Below are 12,012 nucleotides of genomic sequence, written 5' to 3'. Positions count from 1 at the left end.
CAAGCGTACAATATGGCCGGGCAGGGGGCCCCGAGGAGTCGGGGTGACCCTCAGTCAGCTTCCCCCAACCTCCAAGGCGCGGCCTCCCAGCTGGGACCGAGCTCACGCCAGGCCCTGGGGGACCCGTGCCCCTTTCTAGGTGGAACTGGCTTCGGGGAGCTCACGGGGGTCGCGCGCTCTTAGCCCCCCTCATGTTCCATGGAGAGGAGTCTGGGCTTCCTTCCCGAAGATTTGGAGATCCGTGATTTCTGCCTTTCAGCGTGTCCAGAGCCGGGGGGCTTTATTACCTCCAGATGTTTCTGGGGGTCTCCTTTTCTCCCGCCAAGATTGTGGGGTTCGGGCGATGGGGTCTTTGTTGTTCCGAGGTATTCTGATGTTGAGGGTCCTTGCGCACCTCAGATTATAGGGGAAGGCGCCTCTAACCTTTCCTTCAGATCCTGCACTTGGGGTGTCTTTTCCCCTCCCTGCTCCTCCTCCCTAATGTTCTGGGAAAGGGAGTCACATTTCCCCTTCGCTCAGTTTAGGGGGGCAAACCCTCCAACCCCCAATACAAACGCCCTGTGGAAGCTATTTGGAGGAAGTGGGGTGAAAAGGCCCCTACCCCTTTTTAAGTTTAGCTTTGCAATCTAACCCAATGAAATCTAGCTCCAGAACAGTTAATCTGGATCTAGGTATATTTGCTTTCCTTCTCCCCCCCCCCACCCCACCCAGCCCCACCGCGCCCCAGGGGGCCCATTCAGTTAATTACTTTGTGGAAGCCTTTTAGGTGAAATCCTAGAACCTGCTTTCAACCCCCACGATTATTTAAAGATCCCACCACTGGGGGCGGCTCCCTGGCCCTTGGTCATTACTTATTTACCATCCCTCTTCCCAGCCCTCCCTCTCCCCACACACTCCCCCACCCTTCACACACCCCTTACCTTCCACCCCCAGCCTTCTGCTTGCCTGATACCACCCCCATCCTTCCCACTATAGAGAAGGGTACCTTTCTGTGGGACACTCCACACTCAGTGTGTTGTTTATTATACTTTCAATGCTGAGAAGGGCAGATGAAATCCTAAAATATTCCATTTAAGAGAGTCCTCGCAAATGTGTTTCGCCACTGGGGTAGCAGATGAAGGCTATATTTGGCAGTTACATTGAAGTGACTATTGACCCACAGATGGATCTGGGAGAGACCATCAGGATTGTGTTTGCTCCCAAGGTACAAAGCCTGCTGCTTTGACTTCTCAGCAGCCCCTAACCTTCCAGCAGTGGGAGATCAAGTGTGTGTTCTGTGGCTCTCCTCGCCACTAAAATAATGATTCTCAGGTGGGTTCGGGCTTCCTTAATAAAGCAGGCAATCAAGAAAAGCCATCTTCCCACTTAGGAGTCTCAAAAACAAGCTGATTATCTCCAGCTTCAGTATTTGCTCCTAGCGGTGTAGCCGGTGCAGTGGGGTCTTTGTTCACTTGGCTAACGCTTCTGCTCAGCACCTCGCCTGTGCTCGTTCTCTGGGCTCACTGCTCTGTGGTGTGGGTGACTCTGCCCTGTAGACTGATAAACATGGTGAAGGGAGAAGGTGTGTGAACTGAGCCTGACGTTTGTGGTGAGAGAATGGTTTTCGTGAATAAGGGTGTTTGCTTATTATGGCCATAACATATTTTTTTCTCTAGTGGGCTAGTAAATAAGGAGACAGCCCTCAGGTTTGTCATTTTATCTGTGTATGAATAAATCTTTAAATTCTTCCCTTAGGAATTTTTATCCTGCCCTAATAGATCCAAGATTTTTAACAAGCATTTCCCTGATGACTTGGCGTAGTGTCGGTGGGGTTTTTCTTGTTGTAAACCTCTAGTTTAAAAAAAAATGTTTAATTGATAATCTGGTGCCGAATGGGCAGAGTTCATTTTTGTAACCTTTCTAGAATGAATGTTTGTTGGAATGAGGATGGGTGGGCATAATAGGGAATTAGTTTCTTTTTTTTTGGGTAAGTTGGAAATTAGGTTGTGTGTCCAGCAAACATTCTCTAAGGCGTTTAAACTTCTTGGCCAGACACTACAGTTTTTTCCGGGACACATCTAGTTGCCAATAGTGCATGCTACGGAGACCACTGTTGCAAAAGGCTTAAAGTAAAACGTCAGTTCTGGGAAAATAGAGACTGTGGGGTAACAAGAAGTAGACTTTTTTTTCTCCCCTGCATTTCCCCTATAGTATTTCCTTATGTGGGCTGGAGGAGTGGCAGAACCAGGCAGTTCTGATGCGTGGTACTTGGAAACGATAGGAGGGTAGTAAAGGATAGGTGTGTCTCTTAATTAATGAATTAACTGGGACTTAGAAAAAGGCCAGTGGTAAGGAGAAGGCGTTTCAGTTTAGAAATAGCATCCAGTTGATAGGTGTACCATCTTTTAAGGCCCCAGCTTTGGAATTTTCACATTAGTATTTAAAAATGTAAAACTGAATTAGTAGCAGGAGAACATGACATTCACTTCTCAAGACAGAAGCAACAAGGAACATTTTGAATTTCCTAACAGGAACATTTTGAATTTCTGTGAACAAACTAAAAATCTAATTTCAGATCAAGTCCTGTAGTTTTGTTTAGTGGACACAGATTTGAGGGACAGTGTAAATTAACTCTATACAGAAACAGAGAATCGATGGTTAGTTTTGTTAAGACAGCTCCTGGAATGGATGCGATGAAAATGTTAAAACGGCTTCTGCGGTTAAAGGTGAGAGCCAGGTGGAGGGAGGAGGCCAGTTTGCACCCCAGAACTTTGCTCCCTTGCAGGTTGTCCTTGACCATGTAACTTAACCTTTCTGTGACTCTGCCTCAGTTTTCCCTCTGTAAAGTAAGGAAATAGTCTGTGTCGTTATTGGGACATTCGTGAGACTGACATAACTGATAGCCAGTTGGCCGGGAGGTATTTTTAGACACAGTCTTTGACTTCAGTGAACAAGCAATGTTGGGTTACTTTTTATCTTTGTAGGGCAGAATAACAGACTCTCTGTGATTGATAGCAATGCCACATGTTGCAGGTTGGTTAATTTCTTCTTCTTCGTGCATGTTTTAAGCCCGTTTCAGGTTTTCTCAAGTGAATTTCTGTCTTTGACAGGCCCTCACATCTGTAGACCTGGCAGTGTACCTGTGCTAATCAGAGTCTGGAGGGAGGGACCTGTTTCAGGCTTTATTGGTTTGGCAAGGTTTTGATTCTTACGCAACTCTGGGTATGTTTATGGCACTATGTAAATGTTACATAAGAACATGGAGGCAGAGAGGTGGCCAGAATGGTGACCGTGAACACAGGAAGGTTTGACTGAGGACTTCATCCAAAGGCACTTGGGGATCTGCAGTCAGGACAGGAAGAAGCTGCATTTCATTTTCTCCTGAAAACCTTTTTAGATGATTGTGTCTTTCAGGTGGACTGCTGTGTTATAAATGGGTTTATTCTCCACCTGTGAGCTAATTGTAACCTTGCTACCAAAATATGTATCAGTAAACCGAGGAGATGAGGAGACATGCTGCTGCTTCTAGCATGTCCTGTTGAAGTTGCTTGTTGCATTTTGGAACACGAGTTGAATCGCGTTGCAGTTTGTTCTCGTAATAACTCAGGAGTACAGGGTGTTGTGGTGGAATAGAATTCCCTGTTCCTAGCTCTTTAGATCTTCTTTATTTTTGAAGGTTAAGTTAGAATACTAAAGTGGCTCTTTTGTTTTAATTTTTTGAAATCTTTATTGTTTACTGTTCAGTTTTTGCTCAGAGCAGCAGTGAACACTAATTCTGGAATCCTGCCTCTGTCTTACATTCTTGTGTTATTTGTTGATTATAGTAGGAGTTGATGTAAGAGGGTCTTATCTCATTTTTCTCAGTATTTATAAAAAGAAAATCTTAGAGTCCTCTTTCTCATCAGTCCCTCTGCTGCTGCAGGCATCCATGGCCCATCAGTTCCACCTGGATTGGGAATGCTGAAACCTTTTAAATAATCAGTGACTCTAGATCAGAAGGCTCCCCTGAAGTCAAATTTGCATTTCTCTTCTTTGCAGGCACTGCCTCCAGATCAGGTTTGAATACCTGCGCTCAGGTTTTGCTCTGTTTCTCCTCATGCATAGTTTAACCCGAGCTTGGGCTTCGGAGGCACCATTTCTGCTATTGCCTGCCAGCTTGTCCATTGTGGATAAATGAAGCACGATGCAAAAATACAATTCCAGAGTGATCTTTCTTTCCTTTACTCTGTAGAGTTACCAGAGTTTGGGTTAGCTATGAAGTTTCCATCCCAGGCAATCTAGTTTTCAGTGACAGTGCCGTTTCAGGCAACTCTAGTAGTCTTTTTGGTTTCCTTCTGTCTCCACTCAGTCTTAGGCCTGCATTTATCTTGCTAAATATTTTGAATTTAACATAATGAAAGTAACTGCTTTTCCCTTTAAAGTATCAAATCACCCCTAATATTTACACAGTTATATAGGAGATTTCTTTATTCATTCTGTTGGTTATGTACCTGAAACAGTTCTAGGCATGGGGAAATAGAGAACAAGATGGATGAAAAGACATCTTCTAAGTTGCAGAACTTACAATTGGAGGGGGGCTTAGACTGAAAAGTAATAAGTAAATGAATATTTGGAGGGAGGCTTAGACTGAAAAGAAATAAGTAAACAAGAACATTATCAATCATAAGTGCTGTGAAGGAAATAAAAGGGGGTGATGTGCTAGAGTGTTCCTGGAGCCACTATTTCACATCTCTCTCAACTTCATTGAAGTAAAGTGAAGATTATGGTGTTTTAGAACCAGATAAATAATTGTGGTGCAGATAAAATTACATCGTATGGAGTTCCAAGGACTGCCAAATAGTTTCACGGAACCAGAATTTTAATATATAGATATTATATATATATTAAATATATATATATTTAATATATATAGTTAGAAGTCCCATTTTTAACTTGCAAATAAACATATATATATATATATATTGCTAAGTATGGTGATCTTAAGGCTCCTTTAATACATATTTATTGAGTGCTTGCTATATGTCAGGCAGTATTGTAGGTGCTGGGAATGTGACAGTAGACAAAAGGAGACAAAAATTCCTGCTCTCATGAAGCTTACCTTTTGGTAGGTGAGAAAAACAATAAACAAATAAATAAAATATAAGGTGATTCTGCCTACCACAGTCCACCTTCTGGCCTCCTCCCAAGATTTCCTGTCTTTGGGGTACACACGCCTTCTCCCAGTTACTAAATCAAACACTAAATGAAGTAGGTATTGCTGTAAGGGGATTTTGCAGATGTAATTAACATCTGAAACCTGTTGACCTTAAGGTAGAGAGGTTATGAGGTGGGCCTGACCTATTCAAATGGGCCCTTTAAAAGCAGAGAGTTTTCTCCGCTCTTTGCAGAAGTTCCAGCTGGTTGGAAGAAAGCAGACATCCATGTTGTAAACTGCCTAGGGAAGCCACATGGCCAGGAAATGTGGGCAGCCTCTAGGAGCTGAGAGTGGTCCTTGGCTGACAGCTAGGAGGAAAGTGGGGACCCCATTCATACAACTGCAAGGAAATGGATTTTGCCAATCATCAGTGAGCTTAGAAGAGGACCCAAGCCCCATTTAAAAACGCAGTCCTGGCTGACACCTTCATTTCAGCTCCGTGAGATCCTGAGCAGAGAACCCAGTCGTGCTGTGTCTGGACTTCTGACCGACAGAAACTATGAGATAATTAATAGGTGTTGTTTAAAAAACAAAATATATATACATATATATGTACATATACATATATAATATATATACACACACACACACATACATATTTATTATGGTGAGTCACATGGTGGTGTGAAGAGAAGTCAAGGTTGGAAAGGGGGATAATGAGAAATATTCCAGGATGGGCTTGAGGGTACTTGAGACCTGGTACCTAGCCACCCCGTCAGTGAGGCTCCCGTGTCAAAAGAATACCTTTGACCAAAAGCGGCTTTTCCCTATTACTGCACCTTTTCCTGGATACTTGTGAGTATTTACAGGACGAAGGGGATTGTGAGTGCTTTGGAGAGAAGTTTTTTTAGATGATTAGGATATTTGAGTTGAAGAATCTGGAAATTGAAGTTTTTGGGGTTTTTTTAGTAGGTATTTGTGGAGAACTGCCTTGCCCCAAATGCTCATGTATTGCCTTGGTGTATGTTTGGTATATTCCATTCTACACTTGGAGTAAAGATGGAGTCAGATTAAATCAGTGTTCATTTCTGTTAGCCAGGGTGTGCCTCACCCCAAGCTGGAAGTTGAGAGGGATGCTGAGGAAAGAGTCTGCCCTTGTACTTTAGAAGTTTATACACAAATTGGCTTTCGTCTTGTTGGAATCACCACAAAACTGTGACTCTTCTCATTCACTGGAGTGACAGTAGTAATTAAAACTTTGAATTTACTGAATGCCTACTATGTACCCAAGCATTCTGCTAAGCACCTGCATTATGCCATTTCCTCTATCCAGCTGTTTTCTGAGGTTCTGTTACCCCATTTTACAGATGGGAAGACTGGGGCATAGAGAGGTTGAGTAGTAGATCTAAGGTCTATCTGACTCCAAAGTTGGTGCTCTTAATACTGTGTTCTACTACATACTGTGTTTACTATTAATATAATCCTGTAACCAGTGTCTCTGCCTCCAGTCTCCCACTGTCCTCAATCCTACTGCTGGGCTTAACTTTGGAAAACATGCCGCCTTAGTCTCCTGGTTCCACCACTTTATCTGGCCTCGAGAATCCACTCCAGGCCCCTTAGCCTGGCATCCCAATCTGTCTAATCTGGCTCTAGTCTTTCTTACTTCTCTCATCTCTTGCCGGAACCTTAGCATTGTTGTCACATCTCTCCTGATATGCCATGTATTTTTCATGGAACTTTCCTGTTCCTACTCTCCACTGTTTTCCCCGCAGGCCCTCTCTCTTCCCAGCTAAATCCAGCATCTTTGACATGGAACATTCTGTGTCCTCCTGCATTGTCCCAATCAATGATTCCATCCTCTCTGCTTTTTTCTTTGGTCCATGTTAGTAGATGGAAGTTCGCATTGTTTTATAATTATTGGTTCCTCCTACTCTCCCACTCTCTACTCGCCCCCCTTCCCTGAAATTGATGCCGGGAACTGGCTTATTTTTTTATGAGGCTTTGGCCTGTTACAGAGCCTGTGTATTAATGAATCTGTTTAGTTGAATTCATTTATTTCTTTTCCATCCCCTCAGCAAAAACCCTAGGTAAATAATTCCAATTCTGTCCTGCTGTAATTTTATTATCACTATAGTTTTTATCCTAGTCACTCAAAAATGTTGCAAACATTTGTGAATTACTTGTAACCTAATGGTCTCTCTTCCTGCTTCACCTCTTTCATCTCTTTTTATTCTACCACCTACCCATTTTATTCCAGCCAAATGAACTTGATCTCAACCTCATTCATTTTATTCTCAGCCTTGGCTGTTTTTTTCTCCTTCGTTGACCCAGTTGCCTGAAACAATCATTCCTAGCCCTCTAAACTGTGACATACACTGTCTCTTCTCCACTCGTCCATAGTACAGTAAATAGGTCAGGAAGAAAATACTTCAAGTACTGGTGATAAATATCCTCCCCTGCCCTAATGAGCCAGAGGTATGTCTGTTTAAAGACAACAAGGAAAATAGAAAGAATGGTTTTCCATGTCCATTATAAACTTTAAGGAAAGGGGAAATACCAAGTTACTGATGGAGGATCTCAATAAGATGGTCGAGTCTGTACACTGAGGTCCTAGGACCACTATGTATACTCTCTCATAATGATCCCACTTGTTGTTGTTTTACCTTAAGATTTTCCTGGGCAGCAGGTGAGCCCTTGCTAGATGTTCAGGTATTTACAGTCAGCTGTAAATTAAGTTGCAGTGACAGGTCTCCTTAGCATAAACATCAGACGTCTCTTTTGAGTGAGAACAAAGCTTTCATTCTCTAGACCTGAGGCTTAGGGTTGAACTTGTTTAAACAGCTCTCCAGGGTTGGGTTTGTCTCCAAGTAGAATCTCAGAAAGGCAGTTTGTAGAATGGATATAGTGTGGAGCTGGCTTTTCAAACACCTTTCTCTTATGCAAACTCCTTTCTGAGACCTTTTCCCAAGTTGGGATTAAATACCAAGCTTATCAAGTGTCTTATTGTTTAATCTGTGCCCCCACCCCCATACAAATAGCTTCCTTTATTAAGTCTGTTCTATTTTTTTCATAAGTGCTTTTTCTTTTTTTTTAATATTCATTTTATTGAGATATATTCACATGCCATGCAATCATACAAAACAGAGCATACATTCAGTTGTTCACAGTACCATTACATAGTTGTGCATTCATGTCCAAAATCAATCCCTGACACCTTCATTACCACACACACAAAAATAACAAGAATAATAATTAAAGTAAAAAAAGAGCAATTAAAGTAAAAAAGAACACTGGGTGCCTTTGTTTGTTTGTTTTTTTCCTTCCCCCATTTTTCTACTCATTCATCCATAAACTAGACAAAGGGGAGTGTGGTCCATATGGCTTTCCCAATCCCATTGTCACCCCTCATAAGCTACATTGTTATACAATCGTCTTCAAGATTCATGGGTTCTGGGTTGTAGTTTGATAGTATCAGGTATCTAATGCCAGCTACCCCAATTCATTAGAACCTAAAAAGGGTTGTCTATATTGTGCATAAGAGTGCCCACCAGAGTGACCTTTCGGCTCCTTTTGGAATCTCTCTGCCACTGAAGCTTATTTCATTTCCTTTCATTTCCCCCTTTTGGTCAAGAAGATGGTCTCCATCCCACGATGCCAGGTCTGCATTCCTTCCTGGGAGTCATATTCCATGTTGCCAGGGAGATTCACTCCCCTGGGTGTCTGATCCCACGTAACGGAGAGGGCAGTGATTTCACCTGCGAAGTTGGCTTAGCTAGAGAGAGGGCTACATCTGACCTACAAAGAGGTATTCAGGAGGAGGCTCTTAGGCACAATTATAGGGAGGCCTAGCTTCTCCTTTGCAGCAACAGTCTTCCCAAGGGCAAGTCCTGTGGTAGAGGGCTCAACCCATCAAACCACCAGTCCCCTATGTATGTGAGCACATTAGCAACCATCGAGGTGGGGCAGGCCAATACCCCTGCATTCTCCACCAGCTCTTCAAGGGGGCTCTGCATATATATATATTTTTTTTAATTAACTTTTTTTTAAATAAAAATTTTAAAAATGTAAAAAAACATACAATAAAAGAACATTTCAAACAGACCATAACAAGGGAGTAAGAAAAAGACAACTAACCGAAGATAACTACTTTACTTCCAACATGTTCCTATTCTACCCCAAGAAAGTAGCCTAATATAGCAACATTTCTTACACATATTTTCAGCTTTAGTAGATACTACCAAACAGTTCTGCAAAGTGGCTGTACCAATTTAACATTTTCACCAGCAGCGTACAAAATTCCAATTGGTCTACATCCTTGTCACCACTTGGTTTTGTCAGTAATACTAATTTTAGCCATTCTGATGAGTGTCCTTTTGTTTTTGTTTTTGTTTTTTTTTTTTAATTAAATTCAGTTGTATTGAAATACATTCACACACCATACAATCATCCATGGTATACAGTCCACTGTCTACAGTATGATAACATAGTTATGCATTCATCACCACAATCTATCTCTGAACATTTTCCTTACATCAGAAAGAACCAGAACAAGAATAAAAAATAAAAGTGAAAAAAGAACACCTAAATCATCCCCCCATCCCACCCCATTTGTCCTTTAGTTTTTATCCCCATTCCTCCACTCATCCATACACTAGATAAAGGGGGTGTGATCCACAAGGTCTTCACAATCACACTGTCACCCCTTGTGTCTACATTATTACATAATTGTCTTCAGGAGTCCAGACTGCTGGGTTGGAGTTTGGTAGTTTCAGGTATTTACTTCTAGCTATTCCAATACATTAAAACCTAGGAGGTGTTATCTATATAGTGCATAAGAATGTCCACCAGAGTGACCTCTCGACTCCATTTGAAATCTCTCAGCCTTCATAAGTGCTTTTTATCAGTACATTTTTTGGTTTTTCTAGATACCAACTATGCTCATAAATTTGACTTCATTTTAAAACAACTTGCACTGGGCTCTTGAGTACTTGAGCTTTTATTTTGTTTTGTTTTAATGTATTTACTTTATTAGTGTGGTACATTTGTTGCAATTGTTGAACCGATATTATTAGAATTATATTATTAACTAAAGTCCGTAGTTTACATTAGGGTTCACTCTTTGTGTTGCACTGCTTTGTAGTGTTTTTTTAAATTGTCATGACATATATACAACAGAAAATTTCCATTTTAACCACTTTCTTTAACCACTGGTTTATAAATAGGTATTAATTACATCCACAGTGTTGTGCTATAGTCACCACCATCCCTTACCAAAATTTTTCATGCAACATGGCTTATTTCATGCAACATAATGTCTTCAAGATTGTAGCATGTATCAGAACTTCATTTCTTTTTAGGGCTGACTAGTATTTCATAGTGTGCATATACCACATTTTGTTTATCCATTCATCTGTTGATGGACACTTGGGTTGCTTCCATCTTTTGGCTATCATGAATAGTGTTGCTATGGTATATAAATATCTGTTTGAGTCCCTGCTTTCAATTCACCTGGAAGTGGGATTCCAGGTCATATGGTAGTTCTGTGTTTAACTTTTTGAGGGACCATGAAACTGTTTTCCACAGTGGCTGTACCATTTTACCTTCCCACCAGCAATGCACAAAGATTCCTGTTTCTCTGTATCCTTGTCAACAATTATTTTCCATTTTTTCAATAATAGCCCTTCTAGTGGGTATGAAGTGGTATCTCATTGTGGTTTTGATTTGCATTCCCCTAATGGTTAACGATATTGAACATCTCTTCATGTACTATTGGCCTTTCGTATATCTTTGGAGAAATGTCTATTCAAGTCCTTTGCACATTTTATAGTTGTTTAATGTATTTTTTAAATCTAATTTTGATGGTTGTGAAAGGTGGAAAAAGTAATTTGAGTCTTTTCTACCAAAAGCATCTGATTGCTTTGCTTTACTGCTGCAAGATTTTTCTCCTTAGTTAGGTGGAACTTTGGCTGTTGGGACAGTACCAGTTCCACCCCACACCAACCCCTGCACATATACCTTTTTCTCCAGGAGAACCAAATATCACCACTATTTTATGGCAGTTTAGTTCCAGGCACCTCCTTTTTTGAATCTGCTTGAGGATTTTTATAAATATTGTCCTGATCAGTAGCTGGAGAATAACTTTTAACATTTTTCTTTTTCCTTCTTCTTTGTAATGCAGTGGAACCCTTTTTAAAATGAAAATGTAAAAAGTTGTATAAAACGAATAAAAGGTGAGCAACTTGAGCAGAGTCCCCCTCCTCCCCATAAGTTGTTAGACTAAGATTTATTGAGCACCTGGCACTGTGCTTAGATACCAGTGAGAAAATGATGAAGAAAAGGAGGATGGTGGTTCCCTCCTTGTGGAGTTCAAAGGTTCCTGGGACATTTTGGAAAAGCCTAGGGCTCCAGGAAGAACATAGATTGAAAAACACTGTACCCCCAGGATTTTTTCCCTATGCATTTAATATGTTTTTATGTGGGTTGTTTTTTTTTTTTTTTGTAGTTGAAATTATATTATATATATATATTGTTTTGCAAATTCTGTTTGTATTAACAATAGCACTTAGACATGGATCTGCAGTATGTTTTTTGTGTTATGTGTGGTGAAATACATATAAAATTTACCATTTTAATCATTTTAAAGTGTACAATTCAGTTGCATTACGTATATTCACAGTGTTGTGCAGCCATTGCCACTATCTAGTTCTAGAACTTTTTATTCATCCCCCAAGAAAATCCCACACCCATTAACAGCCACTCCCCCTTTTCTCTTGGGTCTGGCTTCTTTCACTGAGCATAATGTTTTTAAGATGCATCCATATTGTAGCATGTATCAGCTCTTCATTCCTTTTTATAGTTTACTAATATTCCACTGTGTGGGAAAACCACCTTTTGTTTGG

The 12,012-nt window shown here is 40.9% G+C and overlaps 1 protein-coding gene across 2 annotated transcripts in view; it reads left to right on the top strand.

Moving 5' to 3' along the window:
- ACVR1B (activin A receptor type 1B) overlaps positions 1-12,012 on the top strand; it is a 39,744-nt gene that overhangs the window by 200 nt on the left and 27,532 nt on the right. The window lies entirely within an intron of this gene.

The sequence above is a fragment of the Choloepus didactylus genome, chromosome 8 (assembly GCF_015220235.1).
Source record: "Choloepus didactylus isolate mChoDid1 chromosome 8, mChoDid1.pri, whole genome shotgun sequence".
In the NCBI taxonomy this organism is placed as follows: Eukaryota; Metazoa; Chordata; class Mammalia; order Pilosa; family Megalonychidae; genus Choloepus; species Choloepus didactylus.
The sequence above is the reverse complement of the archived record's forward strand: the minus strand, read 5'-3'. Positions and strand labels throughout refer to the sequence as shown.